This window comes from Hevea brasiliensis, chromosome 6, assembly GCF_030052815.1.
Source record: "Hevea brasiliensis isolate MT/VB/25A 57/8 chromosome 6, ASM3005281v1, whole genome shotgun sequence".
Classification (NCBI taxonomy): domain Eukaryota; kingdom Viridiplantae; phylum Streptophyta; class Magnoliopsida; order Malpighiales; family Euphorbiaceae; genus Hevea; species Hevea brasiliensis.
The window spans coordinates 65,731,458-65,751,429 of record NC_079498.1 but is presented as its reverse complement, the minus strand read 5'-3'; the positions used below and the strand labels follow the sequence as shown (position 1 = coordinate 65,751,429).

At 32.6% G+C, this 19,972-nt stretch overlaps 1 protein-coding gene across 3 annotated transcripts in view; it reads left to right on the top strand.

Moving 5' to 3' along the window:
• The window catches only part of LOC110653947 (photosystem II stability/assembly factor HCF136, chloroplastic), a 50,951-nt gene that overhangs the window by 9,443 nt on the left and 21,536 nt on the right, over nucleotides 1-19,972 (top strand). The gene's annotated exons all lie outside the window — the stretch shown is intronic.

The following is a 19,972-nucleotide window of genomic DNA, read 5'->3' as shown; positions in this document are numbered from 1 at the left end:
CTTAATTTGCATCTGTAAAGGTTTTTATCTGAAGATGGCCATGCTTTGAAAAAAGAAGTCCTTTTCTGGGAGTAGATTTCAGATATCTCACAATATGAAAAATAGCTTCTAAGTGAGGTTCTCTAGGATCATGCATATATTGGCTTATTAGACTCACTGCATAAGCTATGTCAGGTCTAGTATGTAAGAGATAAATCAATCTCCCAATCAACCTCTGATATCTTCCTAAGTCAACTGATTCCTCAACTCTTGCTTGTAATCTGTGATTAATTTCAATAGGTGATTTTCCAAGTTTACAGCTCAACATTCATGTTTCTTCTAAGAGGTTTAAAATATACTTTCTTTGAGAAACGAAGATTCTTTTGTTTGATCTGGCAACCTCTATCCCAAGGAAGTATCTTAATTTACCCAAATCTTTAATCTCAAACTCCTGAGCTAAGAGTTTCTTCAGATGAGTAATTTTCTCCTTATCATCTCCTGTCATAATTATGTCATCAACATAAACAAGAAGCAAGATGATCTTATCTCTACATTGTTTCGTAACTAGAGTATAATTTGCATTGCTTTGATAGTATCCAAAAGATATCATGGCCTTACTAAATCTATCAAACCATATTCTAGGTGACTGCTTTAGACTATATAATGCCTTTTTCAACCTACAAACTTTCCCTTTGGTTTTATTATCATCAAATCTTAGAGGAATATCCATATACACTTCCTCTTCTATGTCTCTATACAAAAAAGTGTTTTTTACATCAAATTATTGTAAGTCCCACTTAAGATTTGCTGCACATGACAACAAGATTCTGATGGTATTCATTTTTGCAATAGGGGCTAAAGTCTTCTAATAATCCACTCCATATGTCTGAGTGAAGCTTTTAGTCACTAACTTGGCCTTATACATTTCAATGGAACCATTTGCATTATATTTAATTATGAACACCCACTTATATCCTATTGGTTTCTTCCCCGATGGAAGAGAAACAAGATCCCATGTCTCATTTTTTGCCAATGCTCCTATCTCCTCTACCATAGTTGCCTTCCATTTTGGATCAAGACATACTTCCTTCCAACCTTGTGGTATAGAAACAAAAGAAATAGATAAGATAAAGACTCTATCGGAAGGAGACAAGGAGTCATAGGAAATAAAATTAGAAATAGGATACTTAGTATAAACCCTAACTCTTTTTCTAAGAGCAATAGGAACATCAAGATTATCAATAATAGCATTCAACTTAGAAATAGAAATTGGATCATCAAGAAGTAAAGGAGATTCACCACATTCTTCAAGAATTTATTCCAGAGTTGCTGGTTGATTAGGTGTATCAAGTTCAATGGTTGTATCTATCTTATTCCAATATATGTAGAGTCTCAAATCCAATCTATTCAATTTCTCTAGGGTTTGAGGAGGTGGTTTGTCCTGATTAGATTGCTCATTATTAAGGTGTAACCCAAGCCTAATAGTCTCCCCCTGAGATGGTTGGTCCTGGTTAGATGGCTCATTACCAAGGTGTGACCCAAGCCTAATAGCCTGATTAGGAAAAAAAGCCTCTTCCTTTTCCTCCTTATGCTCTCCCTGAAGAGGTGGCTTGATAGGAAAATAAGGCTCAAATTCTTTAAAAGTAACATCCATACTCAACTCAACTCAACTCAACTAAGCCTTTATCCCAAAAATTTAGGGTCGGCTATATGGATTCGCTTTCTCCACTCTAAACGATTTTAGGTTAAATCCTTAGAAATATGTAATGCTTCTAGGTCATATTGTACTACTATTCTCTAAGTCAATTTAGGTCTATCCCTTTTTTTCTTTCTATCCTCTAACCTAATGTGTTCTACTTGTCTAACTGGAGCTTTCGTATGTCTACGTTTCACATGACCAAACCACCTCAATCTTCCTTCTCTCAACTTATCTTCAATTGGCACCACTCTTATCTTTTCTCTAATACTCTTATTACGGACTTTATCTAGTCTAGTATGGCCACTCATCCACCTTAACATTCTCATCTCTGCAACTCTTATCTTAGACGCATACGACTCTTTCAGTGCCCAACACTCACTACTATATAACATAGCCGATCGTATGACTGTACAGTAAAATTTTCCTTTCAACTTATTGAGAATCTTGCGATCACATAAAACTCCTGTGGCACGTCTCCACTTCAACCATCCGGCTTTAATCCTATGACTAACATCCTCCTCACATCCCCTATCTACTTGAAAGACAGAGCCTAGATATTTAAAGTGATTACTTTGGGACAGTACCACTCCATTCAAACTAACTCCTTCCCTATTACCAGTTTGGCTTTCACTGAACTTGCAATGCATATATTTTGTCTTCGTTCTATTTAACTTAAAACCCTTTGACTTTATAGTACTTCTCCAAAGCTCTAGCTTTCTATTGACTCCTTCTCGTATCTCATCTATCAGAACAATATCATCCGCAAACATCATGCACCAAGGAATACTCTCTTGTATATGTTTCGTCAATTCATCTAAAACTAAAAGTAATATCCATACTAACAAAATATTTCCTAGTAGGAGGATGATAACATTTATAGCTCTGTTTAGTACCAGAATAACCTATAAATACACATTTAAGAATTCTAGGTTCTAACTTTCCAACATTTGTTTTGTGCACAAAACAGATACATCTAGAAATTTTTAGGGGGACAATATAAGAATTATGCCCTTGTAAAACCTCTAAAGGGCTCTTAAAGTGTACTGTTCTTAGATGCATTCTATTGATAAGATATATTGCAGCAAGAATTGCTTCCCCCAAATAAGATGTAGGAAGATTCATAGTAAATATAAGAGATCGAGCCACTTCTAATAAATATCTATTTTTTCTTTTAGACATCCTATTTTGTTTACTAGTATTAACACAATTAGTTTGATACATTATATCATTTGAATTCAAATAAGCATGAAAAACACCATTAACATATTCTGTACCATTATCAGTTCTTAAGATTTTAATCTTAGCATCAAATTATATGCAAATCATTTTGTGAAACTGCTGAAAGCAAGAAAACACCTCACCTTTTGCTCTCATCCAATAAGCTTATGCCAACCTAGTGCAACAGTCAATAAAAATGACAAGCAATTTATATCCAGACAAAGAAGTAGTTTGGGTAGGTCCCCATATATCAGAATGAATAGCCTTTAGACCAAAATTCTATTATCAGTTGAAGGATAAGATTGTCTTGTATGTTTAGCTAATTCACAAGTATCACAAAATAGTAAATTTGAGTTGTAACTTCTAAACAAATTAGGATTAACCTTTTTAAAGCAGGAAAATATAGATATTCTAATTTCCTATGCTACTGGATAATCTCCTCATTATCACTCATATATTGTCCTAACAAGGTTCATGTGCTGTGAATAGTAATGTGAACAGTGTCGATGAACAATACCCGTGAAAATTTAGCGTGAACGGTACCCAATGAACAGTGCGTGTGAATAGTAAGCATGAATAGTGCACATGAACAGTACTAAAACGTACCCTAATGAATCGAAAGCTCTGATAACATGCTGAAACTAATGTATTTAAGAGAAATCTCTGTGTTTTTCATATATAAAATTCTTTGTGCATGCTCTTATTTATATACAAGTGATTTATCTTAACAAGGAAACCAAGATAAATAGGAAATAAATAATAGTAAAATAGGAAAGAATAATCGAATAAGATCCTAATAATTTGCTACTACAATAAATAAGGGATTCCAACAAATACCCACCACTTGGGATGGATGGAATATGCAATCATGAGTAGAATGTTCCTAGAGACCCTTTATGATGGGGGGTATTAGTTTTACTTACTAAAAGAAAATATTAAGCAAGGCAAAAGAAAAATGAAATAAGAGAAAGGGAAATCGTTTTTTTACTTATGATAAAAATTGTCCTATACCCTAACTCTAGATTTCCCAACTCTAAACTTACATCCTCTTTTCTTCTCCCCATTCATTCAAGAAGGACTAGATGAGATATGGAAAATGAAGTTGCATTAATTTTTAGGAGTTTAAGAATTGAATGCAAAATCATTATATATTATAGTTCAGTTACCTAAGACGATGCATGTTAAGTGAAAAAAAAAAGGAGATGAAGTACATCAAGATTAAAAACTGAAAAACATCAAACCAATACCCAAAGGAGAACCCAAAACAATTACAACAAGAACTGAACAACAAAGGACCAAAACAAAATCATGCTCAAAGAAGGAGACATCGAAATGGCAGCTTAGCAAAATTTAAACAGATGCAAGAGGCTGCAATAACCATAAAACAGAACTAGAAGAGACCAAGCATATGCCTCTAAATTTCTGCATTTTTGATGGCAAGAATCAGTTCCCAACATTGAAACAAAATGCGTAAGCTGAAATTGAATACCAGAAAAAGTCTCCAAAGCTACGGAGAGAATGGAGCAAAAACCAAAGACTGCTAAGAATAGTAAATTCTAAGCACAGAAAATCAAAGGTTGCAAACTTTTGACGATAAGACACAAACCCAGCAGAAAAATGCCATAAACAAAGACTAGCACTAGCATAAAGGCATGCACAACAATGGATCGAAGCACATATTGACGATCATGAAAATTCCCAATCAAATCCAACAAATCAACAACATATCAGAACATGCCTGGCCATAATTCCAACATAATAGTTATTGAAGCTAAACAATGAATTTCTTAGGGATATGAATATCTTCCTTTGCCAAAGAGTCGGCCACAAAATTGGTTTCTCTTAGAGAAAAGATAAATGATACAGGAGGTAATGATTCCAAATTGCAGCTAATTAAATTGATAAAGTATTTAACCTCCAAGGTATAAGATTCTAATTTAACACCCATGAAATTGTTACTTTGGAATAATCTAGTTGTCAAAATCTTAATAACACCACAACACATTTCCTACACAATTTTAGTACTTAGTTTTAGTACTTAGTTTCTTGGCTAAATAATGATTTCTATTTAAGAATAATAAGAATGATAAGTAAAGATTAAGAACCAAAGCAAAGAACAAATAGTTGAAATCCAAGGTTTATAAATTGTGTCACTTAATGAAATACACGTCAAAATCACCATAATTTCTAAGGGAAAAATTAATAGAACTATGTAGTGATATATTCAACCAAAATAAAGCAACAATTGTGACAATATCATAAGCAAACTATTGTGCACTGCGGAAGCGTGTAAACTGCAAAGAAATAAAGCAAATACATAAAACAATAATATTTACGTGGTTCACCCTCTCGATATAGGGCTATATCCACTGGCATACCATCTTTCACTATCAATAATAATAAATAATCATTACATGCTCAAAGCAATATTACCTATAAACCCAATTATACCCAAGAGAACTCACACTGTATCAATTGCTCATAGTAAATAAATTAGTTAGTCCCTCTCAGTCTCCTCTCGACATAATCCAATATATTTATTATTTTAACTACTGCACCACAAAGGGTGTCTTCAACGACATGGGCAAAAGCCCTCTCACCAATGGACAAGAATCTCTTCCTCTTGAATTCTATGTTCTTTCTCCATCTTAGGCCGAAGCCTCTCTTCATTGAAATGGGCAAAAGGCCTTTATTAATGGGCAGAGCCAAATTCTCAGCAATTGGCAAAGCTCTCTCTACAATGGGTGATAGCCTCACTCCATGGGTTGAAAGCCAAATAACTCTTTCCACCATTCTCTTATTTATACTGTTAATTCCCTTAATCCTGATTTGATTAGAAGTCTCACTCAATTTAGGAATAATACTAAAATAAGAGTTCTACTTTATATATGAAATATTCATCTATTCTATTGAGGAATATTTCTCCTACTTAAATTAGGAAAATATTTCTTCAAATCTTACTAGGATTTTGAGTCATATTTTGAGTCATAATTCTAACAATCTCCACATTGACTCAAAATCCATTAATCATTGCATACCTCAAATTCTTGGGTGCCTTTAATAATCACATCTTTATACTTGAGCTTGAACCCTTCAAATAATCAATCTCTCTAATCTTCATCTTGAGTATAACTTGCTTCTTTCTTCAAAAAATTTTCACGTAATCAATTTTCTTGATTTTGCATCAAGAGCTCCACTTCAATTTCAACTCTCTATCATCACCATTATTACATGTGCAACTTTTACATGTCGCAGCTCCACCTTTAACCAAACTCACCAATATCATTCCCATGCTCTGATACTAATTTGTTGTGCACTGCGGAAGTGTATAAACTGTAAATAAATAAAATAAACACTCAAAACAACAATATTTACGTGGTTCACCCTCTCGACATAGGGCTACATCTACGGGCATGCCATCTTTCACTAAATCTTTGTACTTATCTGAATATGTGTTGTATTTAGATCATGTATTATATGTATCTGATGCTTTTAAAAGCATCATCTCTGTATCTAGTTTGACTAGAAATGGAAACAAATTTTAGTTTGTAAATGATATTTGCAATATTTATTTTGGAAATAATATTGTTGGCATGGGTTATATGTATGATAGACTTTATTATTTGGATAATAATGATAAATACAAAACCACGGCAAGTAATCAAAATGAATTTAATGCTATAATGAAAACTAACTCTAGTCAAAAACATCTTTGGCACTTAAGATTAGTTCATGTTGCAGAAGATAAGATTGCAAAATTGGAGAAAATGAGGATTTTATTTTCATTAGGTCCTGAACCTACTCCAACTTGTGAGTCCTGCCTTTAAGGCAAAATGACTCGATCTCCCTTTGTTGGACAAGGGTTGAGGGCTAAAAATATTTTGAAACTGATACATAGTGATGTATGTGGTTTATTTAAAGAAATGGCAAGAGGTGATTATCACTACATCATTACCTTTACTGAAGATAAATCTAGGTATGGATATTTGTATTTGATGAAATACAAACATAAATCATTTGAAAAGTTCAAAGAATTCAAATCTAAAGTAGAAAATAAAACAGGACAAAGTATTAAAATTCTTTGATCAGATCAAGGAGGTTAATACTTAAGTACTGAATTTGAACATGTCCTAAAGGAATATGACATTATTTCTCAATTTAATCCTCTAGGAACACTACAATTAAATGGTGTATCTGAAAGGAGAAACCATATCCTATTAGATATGGTATGCAGTATAATGAGCTATATGAATTTACTAATATCTTTTTGGGGATTTGCATTGCAAACAACTTTGCACATTTTTAACAGAGTTCCATCAAAATCAGTCTCTTCCACTCTCTATAAGATATGACAAAGAAGACAATAAAGTCTTAAGAATGTTAAGATTTAGGGTTGTCCAGCTTACATTAAAAAGCTGAAAACTGATAAATTAAAAACAAAATATGAAAAAGAATGATTTGTTGGATATCCAAAAGAAAGTTTTGAATATTATTTATATTTGCCAACATCATAAAGAGTTATGATAAGTAGGGATGCTATTTTTCTTGAATAATAATTTATTCAAGAAAGTGGTAAAGAAAGACAAATAGAATTGGAATTAGAGAATTCTGATCAACCAACAGATTAAATGATATAGATCCATCCACTCAACCTAATCTTATTGATGATGCATCCACTTCACTTTTTCGTAGATCAACCAGAATATCTCACCCACCAGAGAGATATGATTTTCTTCATAAGAATGAACAAGAGTTGTTTGTTCATAAGGAAATAGATCATGGATATGATTCTTTAACCTATGAAGAAGCTATATCAGATATAAATTTTCTAAATGGATCGAAGCAATGAAATCCGAAATGGATTCAATGTATAAGAACCAAGTTTAGAATCTTATAGACCCTCCTGAAGGTATTGTACCTATAGGGAATTAATGGATTTTTAAGAAGAAAATTGGTTCTGATAGAAAGGTGGAGACCTATAAAGCAAGACTAGTTGCGAAAGGGTTTTGCCAAAGGCAATGAATCGACTATGAGGAGACTTTTTCGCCTGTTGCCATACTTAAATCCATTAGGATTTTATTAGCTATTGCTGCATACAATGATTATGAAATTTGGCAAATGGATGTCAAAACGCTTTTCTCAATGGATATATTGAGGAAAACATATTCATGGAACAACTTAGGGATTTTGAATCCTAAGATCATTCCAAAGTATGTGAGTTAAAACGATCTATTTATGGATTAAAGCAAGCTTCGAGGAGTTGGAACGTCCGTTTTGATGAGGCCATTAAATCTTTTGGCTTTATTAAAAACGAAGATGAACCTTGTGTGTACAAGAAGATTAGTGAGAGCGCAATCACTTTCCTTGTATTGTACGTGGATGATATATTATTAAAAGCTAATGATGTCGGTATGCTTATTATTGTAAAAGTCTGGTTGTCAAATATATTCTCCATGAAAGACTTAGAGGAAGCCACCAATATTCTTGGCATTCACATCTATAGAGATAGAGCGAAAAGAATGATTGGTTTATCTCAAAGTTTATATTTGAAAAAGGCGTTGAAGAAGTTTAATATGCTTGATTCCAAAAGAGGATTGTTACCAGTAAGGCATAGTATCCACCTTTCTAAGGATATGTCTCCTAGGACACCTGAAGAAAGAGAGAAAATGGCTAGGATTTTATATGCTTTAGCTATTGGAAGTCTTATGTATGCAATATTGTGTACTAGGCTGGATATCGCTAATACTGTTAGTTTGACTAGTAGGTTTCAATCCAATCCAGGTTTGAAATACTGGATAGCTGTCGAGAATATCCTTAAGCACTTGAGAAGAACTAAGGATTTAATCTTGATATATGGAGGAGGTGAACTTCAACTAGATGGCTTTACAGATTTTGAATTTCAATTAGACATGGATGATAGAAAGTCTATCTCTGATTTTGTGTTCATATGTAATAGAGGTACAGTTAATTAGAAGAGTTCCAAATAGACTACAACTATTGACTCCACTACATAGGCCGAGTATATTGCTACATCGGATTCTGCAAAGGAAGCTGTTTGGATAAAGAAGTTTGTAACAGAACATGGAGTGGTTCCATCCACTATATCACCAATCCCATTTTATTGTGACAACAATGGTGCTGTTATTCAAGCTAAGGAACCCCGGTCTTATAAAAAATCTAAACACATAGAAAGGCGCTCCACATTATCAGAGAAATAGTTGGGCGCGATGATGTAGCCATGCAGAAAATAGCATCAATTGATAATCTAGTTGATCCATTCACGAAGGCCATGATACAAACTCAGCTAGATCGACGTCTCGAGAAGATGGGTCTTAGATATTGTAATGAATGGCTCTAGTGCAAGCGGGAGATTGTTAGTAATATACCCTAAAGCATATCATTTATTTGTATATTGTAAATAATTATTTATCAATAAAAAGAAATTATTCTTTTCTATTTATATAAATTATTTATGTGTAATGAAAAAGTTTCTTTAATACTTGATTAGATATTCTATTATTAAAATGTTAAGAATATAAGTAACGGTATATGCTTGTACAAGTATTATAAATGTGGTTCACAATCTAGGATACTTTATAAGGGACATGACTTATCCGGAGAGGGTGTCATTCATGTTTGTGTCCATGGATTAGTATGAGATACTAATGAGATAGAATTGTGACTCTCATGCCATATAATAAACACAGTGGGCACTTACATGATGAGTAGGCCGAATCAGTGACGCTTATGACATGCACATTGAGTTTACTCTTATCAATGCAATGTCATAAAGATCATGCTAGTGCATATAATTCCTTAATCTGAGATAACAAAGTTATCTTGTACATAGGTGGTTTGAGTTTGATATTACTTTCATACTTATACTATGTATGAGTATATGGGTATGTGTTGGCTCCTACTAGTTATATATGGAGATAGGTGTTAGTCAAGATGGGATCTGTTACCCTAAGTAAATAGAAATAAAATTCTATGTTCATTTAATTATTCTTGATGCTGTAAGTTCTTGGTCAAGACAGATAGACTTAGCCAGAAAAGAATTTTTGATAAGAAAGTCTAATTAGTCAAGAACTAGAATTAAAAGAGAACATATAATTCAATGCAATTGGAGTTTGACATAAACTATGACTCTAGCTTGAATTGAGATTTTGTAATGAAGAGATTCTAGTGCATGGCACGCATGACCAAAGGTTCATAGATTGGAGATATAATTCATTACTAATTGAGTGACATAGCATATAATGTTAGATATCAATTATGACTTATGACAATTCGGAAGAAATGGGGATTTCATTCTAATTATGGAATGGCTCGAATCTCATTGTCAATTAGTCATAAATCTAGCAAGTCATATACATATAAAAGCATATTGACCAAGACATAATTAGTTTGATTAATTGACTAAAGAGTTTAGTTAATTAATTGAATTAACAAATTTAGTTTGCAATAAGATTGTAAAGTCCCTAGCTTGACTTGAAACTAAATTTATCTATGGAAGTCTATAAGTTATTATTTAAATGGTTTAAATATAAACTTGAAAATAACTAAAGGGATGAAGATGAATTTGGAGAATTTGACTTGGTCAAATGTTGACCTCTTGACTTAGTCAATGGAAGACTATGATTAATTAATTAATGATGATTAATTAATTAATCTTAACATAATTAATGATCATTAATTAAGGCTTAATTTCTTGATTAACAATTAGTGGTGACAAATGGTCCAATGAGGATTGGACAAGAATTTTGATTCACCAATTGAAATTCAACATTTGCTCACTAATATTAATTAAGGTATTTAAGTTGGGATAAAGGAGAAGAAACTAACACTTCTTCTTCCTCAAGTGTGCTGGCCATCCTTCGTCTCTCTCCCTCTCTATAGTTTCATCCCCATCCTTGATAAAATTCAAGAACACAAGTTGTTGTCTTCTTGAATTAATCCTTAGAGAAAGTGTTTCTCCCTTACTTCCAACAAGAAAACCATTAGAATACAACATACTCTTCCTCCCTTTTTCTTGGCTGCCAAACTTTTGAAGAATTTGGAAGAGTTATTGGCTGTTCAAGGTGTTCTTGGTCAAGTGCTTGTGTGGACAAGCTAGATGACTTGCAATTGGGAGTCTTCAATACCCGATTAAGGTGAAATTGATTGATTCTGCACCTTGAAGGGTATTTAATCTCCAAAACCCAAATTAAGTTTAATTTGGGGAAAATGTTTTCTAATGGCAATTAGGCTTATCCTGGGCTTAAAGCATGATTTAGTGTAACTAAAAGTTAAAATTTTCAGTAGCTAAATATGGTAGCATGATGCATGAAATCCTAGCTTAAGAAAAATTTTAAATTGCTAAATTCTGCACCTCTTGCGGAATTGTTCCTAAAATTGGTGCATAACTCTTTCATGTAAGCCATTTGAGTTCTTTAAGCATGCAAAGCTTCTCAATCTCCACTTGAATCATTCCTTGAAGAACTTTCTTAAAACTTGGTGCTCTCATGATCACATGATACTCTCTTTCTTCAAAGAAATTTGTCCTTGAATTTATGCCTTCATTATAATAAAGGAGAATATTACAAACATTAAAATTGGCATTAATATCATATTCACTTTGAATATCTACTTTGTAAACCAAAAACTCCTTTTTATAATTGAACAATTTAAAACTTTCCCAATCAACTTCTCACAGAAACATGTTATAGGCCATTTTTCTTGAATCAAGGCAACACTTATACCAATTCCATAAACATTAAATTTGCTCTCAAAAGGTAAAAAATCAATATAAGAATGTTCATCCCTATCACTCAAAATATATCTAATAAAGGTGCTCCTTTCCATGCAAGATAACCACTTCTTCAAATTAGGATGCAACCCTTCTTCTCTCAACACATCGAAATTACATCTCAAGTGATGCAAATGCTTATAAATATTCTCAATAGATGCTAATATGTTGAATTTTTCAATATTTGCACACAACACATGATCAACATATCCCATGAAAATGGCTTCTTTGATGCAAAATGCACACTTCTTCAAATTATCATTGAAATTTTCTTTTCTAGCCATATCATTCACACACTTCAAATATTGTAAGTGTTGTTCCCTTTTTGTGCCATATGCCAATATATTATCAAAATGCATAAGCAATTCATACATAGAACATTTAAAAACACAAAATCTATTTATTCTAAACAAATATTCGTCATGTCTATAAAGAATTGCTCTTTTCTCAAACACCAACAATATACAAATCTTTCCCATACTCAAACGTCAAGAATTTATCATTAAAATTAGAGATTAGAGTACTCCCTTTTGATTGTATTGAATGACATCTCCATAATTCTACTCAAAAGAAATAGCAACAGTAAACAAAGGAATATCAAAGTTAGTGTCTTTCACATCATTATCAAAAAGAACACTCCTCACGTCTTTATCACTTCTTTCCTTCTTCCCTCAATTTCTTTCTTCTTAAGCTCTCCCTCTTGTTTTTTTTCACTCTTCTCACTTTTCTCAATTTCAACATTTTTCTTTTCACTCTTGCTCTTTTGACTCTCCTTTTGCCCCGACATTCCCATTTTGCAAATTCACTCATTTTCTTTTCTTCAGTCTCATTTTTCTCCTCACTTTTAATATTTTTCCTGTTACACTCATGTTTACCCACTCTTTCATTTTTCTCTCTATTTTCACTTTCCTCTTCAATTGCTCTTTTAATTCTCACTTGGTCCTCATACACTTGCATAGGACTCAATAGTGCTAGTGTAATCTTTCTACCATCCATCTCAAAAGAATATCAATTCTTATATCTATCTTACATAACTCTCCTTTCCAATTGCCAAGATTGGCCAAGCAACAAATGAGAGTTTTGTATGGGAATAATATCACAAATAACCTCATCCTTATACCTCCCAATGGAAAATGAAACCAACACTTGTTTTATAACTCTAACTTTTCTACACTCATTAAACCATGATAACTTATATGGCCTTGGATGCTTCAAAGTAGGTAATCCCAATTTCTCAACCAACAAAGTGCTAGCAATTTTGCAATAAGTTCCTCCATTAATGATCATATTATGAGCCTTGTCTTGAATAAGACACCTAGTATGGAAGGCATTATCCCTTTGCAACCTTTCTCCTTTCAATTTCTCCCTTTCATTCCAATCATTCTTCTTTGCCTTATCAACAAATTTCTCATCCACTCCATCAAACTCTATCTCTTCTTTCATTCCTTTTCCTTTTAACTCCGTCTCTAAGTCTAAAGCCCCTCTCATTAACTATTGACATTCTATCCATCCTCAACTCTTCTTTCTTTATTTCTATGTACTCTCTTATTCCCTCTTCTATTCAACCTTTCTCTCATGATTTCAGCCAACATGTCATTACGCCTTTCCAACCGATTTCTCATATCTCTAAACATCTCATTCATCCGCTCAAATTGGTATTGTACAGCTTGTATATAGAATGGACTTTCTTCAACTCCTTCCTTTTTTCCATCCCTCCTTCTACCACTTCCTTCCTCACCACTACCTTGTGACATATTTATAATCCTGTAAGAAAATATTTGAAAAATAATTCTCACAACACTCCCTCATGTGTTTACCCTCAAACAATAGCCCTCCACTTGTGTTTCACACAATTTAGGCTTTTACCCTCTTTTGTGCTCACCACACTAGCCTTTTACTATCTTTTTTCACCTCTTTTGGTTCTTTAATGAACTAATTGATGTCAAATAAGACAATCAGCTCACAAGAATCAACAAAAAAAAAAAAAAAATCTAAGGACAAGAGAGACAAAATGAGTTCACAAGAAATTATGTAATGTGACACTAGGGCCAACAAATTAAAGGCACCAAATTAAGAATGAACTTTCAAAAAATATATCAATGAAGACTTTCAATACATTGATCTGTCCAAAAATTGTATCCAACAAATCACACCTTCAACCAAGCAACGTCTCAATGCAACCAGTAAACAACTTAATTTGTATTACAGTTTTTTTTTTTTTTACAATTTTTCGATCACAATTTTTTTATACATCATTTTTTTTTATCTAAATATGCAAAACTACTAATAAAATGATTGAAATATAACTATAATTGCTGGAACAATCAGTTCAACACAACAATTGCTTAAAATTGTAGAATGTGGTTCTGAGAGACATTTTATCAAATACCATTATGTAATCAGTTGTATTACTTCGAAAACTTTAACAATAATATCAAAACCTAGCAATGGAAATCAATAAATCAGATTGTCAAAGGACACGCACAAACTAACAAATTATTAGATGAAACTGAAGCAAAAACGTGTAAAGAAACTCAAAAGACAAATGAATTTGGTAGGCAGAGAAAGAACGACAAAGAACAACCAACACAAGGAAATCCAAGAGACAAAAACTTCACACAATAGAAATTAATATCCAAAAACAAATTAAATTAAATTAACAATCAAAGAAATAAGGATAACCATCCTGATTAGAGACCCAAAGCTCTGATATCAAAATAATGAGAACCACAATGTACTTGCCAAGGAACCCCTAAAATATTTAATCCAATCCCTAGAACCCTCACAACCAGATTCTTCTACTTGAAATCACTTAACCCAAAACTAACCTTGCAGTAGAGAACCAAGCGAATAGTTCAAATAGGAAAAGCAAATGATTCAAGACCCATTATCAACCTATGGTAGAGAACCAAGAATATCAAATAATTAATTCTTGAAAGCCAATCGGACTTGTCAAGAAGAGAAGTTTTATGAAGAACAATAAAGGAGAAAACTCTCTCAATAATTAATTGATAATCAAAAGCTATCAAAAATACATGAAACATAAGTATTTATAGGTGGCAGCTAATACAACTTATAAAACCCTAAAAAAAATCAATTAATTACAAAGAAACCAAGCAAAATCATCCAAAAAAGTGAGCCACAAAGTCTACACGCCCAGGGCATGTGCCTCCCTTCATTTCACGCCCTGGGTGTGAAAGCAACGGCAAGAAAATTGCAATTCTTCCTTTAGAACTTGACTCACACCCAGGGTGTGCGCCTTTTCATTTTCACGCCCTGGCCGTGAGATCCTCAACCATTAGAAATTTCAAGTGCTCTTTTTTGTGCAATACACACCCAAGCCATATTGACCCTCCCATTTCATGCCCAAGCTGTGAAAGCTATGGCTCTTTGATGTTTTTAGAGAAATTTGGCAATTTTGACACTTAAAAGGTAATTATGGTTAGCCTTATATATGGTGATCTCCATTCATGCACAATTGAACCAATATAAGCCATTTGACTTCTTTACGCATGCCAAGTTTGTCAATCTCCACTTGAATCATTCCTTGAAGAACTTCCTTGAAACTTGGTGCTCTCATGATCACATCATCCATACCTGCTAGGAATTTTTGTGCACCGCAATAGTGGCACCATTTGTGGAAAATGATACAAAAAAGTTGTCTCTCCCTCTCTATGTCTGTTAGAAAAACTAGATTCGACCACCTTTCTAGTTTTTATTTGATTTTAAAATGGGACATGGGATCAAATTCAAGTGGATGGCTTATGGTTTATTACAACCTAGTCAATACAATATGTCATTGATGCTCAAGAATTCTTTGAAAATACCTTAAGATTAGTCAGTTTATTTTTCTTCTGCCTTATTTTGTCCAAATAACAATTGAATAAAATGTTTTGGCTAAATGTTTTTTGTGTTATTTTATCTGAGTTCCAAGCCCATATAAGATGTTGATTTTAAATATCAAAACTTGAATACATTAGGAAATTAATTTCTTTTACACTCATTTAGAATTGGACTTTTTGAACCCAATATAGAGTGCCTTGGTTTAGTCCTGCATTAGTTGTATGGGAAAAAACTAGAGCAGCATGTCGTCGTTGCGTCTTTTGCCAACTTGAGGAAGAAGAAGCTCACGAATAGACAACCTTGTTTTTGGCTTAATTTTGTTTTTGCCAAAGAGTAAAGTATCCTTAGTTTTGCTTTATTATTTCAACATTGCCACCATTGATTTGCTAGTTATATCTTATTTTTGCTAAATATTTCAAAGTTTTCACCATCTAGTTGGATGTGATCTTGCTTGAATTTACACCAACCGCATGAGCTAAATGAAATAATGACAAAAATTATAAATGGTAGTCTTGAAAACTTGTGAAAATTACAAACTTACCATGGTAAGAATGAGATTTGGATTTTCTTATAAGTATGCCACCCTTTATTTGTTGTAAGGGAGTCACTGATTTTATTTAAAATTACAAAAAGACCATATCTATGTTGTATTGATTTTGTTTAAATTCACCACCATTTCTTGACAAGTGAGATGCCTTATGTTATAGTCATATTTTCAAAGTTGCCATTATTCTTTGCTATAAAGAAAAATCTTGACTTATGTGCATAGTTACAAGGATAGCCTCTGGCCATTGAATGCTCAAGTTAGTTAAATTTGCAACTTTGCTATTGAATATTTGTTCAATTAAATTCTCATCAAGTTGCCATTGTTATTATTGCCTATAATTTTATTGGAGAATCACAGTGTGGCATGGAGATATTGATTAAAATAATTAATGATGTTTCATAAATATATTTTAAATAGAAGAGGTTTCAAATTTTAAAATGTGACTTATTATTGAAGCTAATGTATTTGAGAGAAATCTTTATGTTTTCATATATTAGATTCTTTGTACATGCTCTTATAATACAAGTGATTATCCTAATAAGGAAACTAAGATAAATAGGAAATAATAGTATAGTAGAAAAGAATAACAAAATCAGATCCTAATTATCTGCTACTACAATAAATTAGGGATTTCACACTCCCCCTCAAGTTGGTTCATGTATATTACACATGCCCAACTTGTAAACTAGAGTATGAAACAAATTATTGTTTAAGCCCTTAGTAAACACGTCGGCCAACTATTCTTTTGAAGACACATGAGAGACTCAAAATTCTATTCATTATTTTCTCCTTTATGAAGTGTCGATCGATCTTTATATGCCTGGTTCGATCATGTTGGATTAGATTGTGTACTATGTCGATGGCAGCATTATTATCACATAGTAAGGATAAACTATTGTTTACTGGTTTACAATCCCACAAGTGCATAGATCGCTAACAAGTAATATAGTAGTGAATAGAGTATCATTCCCATAAGAAATTTATAAGCGTAAGTACCAAGTTATACAGCAACTTTGATTGTTCAGACCACCAAATATGTTGAGAGTCTTAATTTTATACTAACTAAGGATGCTGAGAATAAAAGAAGACAAAACAGTAAACTTAAATTTAGAAGTCAATTCACTAAAGCAATTCCAGAATTAAGATTTCACACTTCAACCTTATTATGGACTTAATCTTACTTATTTAACAGATTGAGAATTGTTACTTTGATGAAAATTAATCTTAAGATATCTTAAGTCCTCTCTCAAGGCACTTAAGGTGCATTTTAATTAACTTGAACTCTACTTTCGTGGCGATCAATCTTAATTAAAACCTTTTAAGCTTTTTGATCAATTATGGGACTCCACAAAGGATTTCAGCCTATCTCTAGATCAGATTTCCTAGGTTCAAAATCTTGATTTTCAATATTAATCTTAACCTTTTAGTTCTTTAATTAACATCTTATATCATGACTAAGTAGGTACCAACACATAGCATGCATTAAGAATACATAATATTAAATCAAAGAACAAAACTCAAATCTATTAAATAACTTTAGTATATATCCATAAAAAAAATTGAAAGTGCCATTCTCCTAATCCTAGAATTAAAAAAACTACTCACTCATGGTGAGTTTAAAAAACATAATGAAATTGAAATAAAATAACACAAGACAATTTGAAGAAATAAAAAAAAAAAGCCAAAACAAAGATTTGTAACCTTGAACTTTTGGAACTTCAGCTGAGATTCCTTCTTTTAGAGCTATGATGTAAATTCTCTCCAAATTGCTTAGAAAACTACTCTCTTGTTTGTTTTGGTATTCTAGTATTTATAGCGGGTGTCTAAAAGTCATGTTTCAGAGTCCCAAAAGCCTTGGAAGTCTGATCGAAAAGAGTGCAGGAGAATTCAGGTCAAAATAGAAGTCTATCTGGTGTAAGGTACATAGCCTATTTGGCACTACATGGCCTTGGCCCATGTAATTCTCTAGACTACTCTACACTTTAGGGAGGATAGCAGGTTACACGGGGTGAGCAAGTTACACAGGGTTATTCACATAGCCTGTGTACTGTGGTCTCTTTATGGTTCTTTAGGTTTTGATTGCCAGAGGGTTACATAGGTTAGGTCTCTTGGCTACATGACCCATGTAATGTTGGACAGTAGGCCTTCTAGCTTTTCCTGACTTCCAAACTTATCCAATGACTTCTATGCCTTGTATCTTCTTTAAAACACCTGAAAAGATACCAAAAGCATGGAATTAAGCAGAGATTATCGAAACTAACAAAAACTAATGAAACTAAGTAAAATGCATACAATTAACTACCTAAATGCTATGAAATGCAATGCAGCAGTGCCTTAAAATACCTATATGATACAAGCATATCAAATACCCCCAAATTCAAATTTTTGCTTGTCCTCAAGCAAAATAAAACTTTGAAAAGTCATTAGGGTCCTTGATTTTTCTTAGAAACATAACCAAAAACTTAACATGTATATAATTAAACTCTCTATAGCCTTATTTCCTTACCTTCAAGGTATAGAGACATTAATGTTTGCATGTTAGAATTTCATCCTCATGGAGTTTTAACCAATCATTCCACTTGCAAGGCCATTAATAAGTCATAAATAATCTGCTTTACTAGGATAGATTTGAGAAATACTTACTTCCTTCAAATTGCCTCTATTAAGGATAATTATGGTGTGAAATGAGATGATATATCTCCAATTCCATAGGCATGCCTCAATTTTCTATCTCAACTAATATAGCATATATCTTTTAAAAGATCAAAAGGTTTTTAATAGTGTTGTAATAGGGTTAGGGGATAGAGACTTGGTTGCCAATGAAAAGGTTTTAGATAATGCAAGTATGAGGATTGCTACTATGCAAAAATTTCAAATACACTAAGCTTATTTTTCTCTGTTTTTATATGGAAAAGAGGAGCATTTGGCTTTTAATGCTAAGTATGCTTGCTTAATACTCAGTTGAGACTTCTTTGATTGTTTTTCTTAATTTGGTATTTATATCCCTTTGGTATTTACCCCCAAATTCATTATTTTTTGTGGGTTGGACGAGTAATTCCTTAATGTTTTTTATTACAAACTTATGCTTCTTTTGATTTTTGCACCCTCTTTCCATATTTTCTCTTTTTTTATACACCTAGCATACCTTTCACTTATGCACTTTGGCTTTTTCATAAGGTAGGATAAGTGTTTAGGCTAGAGGCTAGGGCAATGTTGTGGGTTATGAAAGAAATCATATAAAGGAATGCATGTAAGCTCAAATTGGCTACAAGAGGTGAAATTTTGATTTTGGGTGGTTAAGGCTTATAATGAGTTTATAAACAAAGAATGCCTTAATCATCTCTTTATCAAGCATATGCTAGGATTTTGTCTTAATAAGTCTAAGAGACATGTTCTAGGGTTGGTGAGACATATTTTAGATTTGTTCATATTTCAAAAATTTTCTCCTAATTTTACAAGTCTAATGTGACAAACTAATGGCTATGAAGGAGTTTAATTAGTTTGACTTCACTTAGGCAATTAAATTTTTCACAAATTATACACTGAAGTCTTTTTACCTATCCAGTTACATCCATTTCTCTTTCCAAGAGAGATTAATTATTAGCTTATTAAGATTTATACTTATAGTTCTGAGATAAAATTTTTTGAAAAAGTTCAGAATTGAAATTTTTTTTGTAGATTTTGATACACAAGTATGATGGAGGTATAATAAAGCAATGCAAAATGATTAAAATGAAATGCATAAATGCGTGAATGCACCCCCCAAACTCAAATTTGACATTGTCCTTAATGGCAACATATCATGCAAGCTAAAGAAGGATAAAACAACAAACACACGATATTAGCAAAACATATATGTATTAAGCAAGGCATATGAACATAGGAATAGAATTTATAT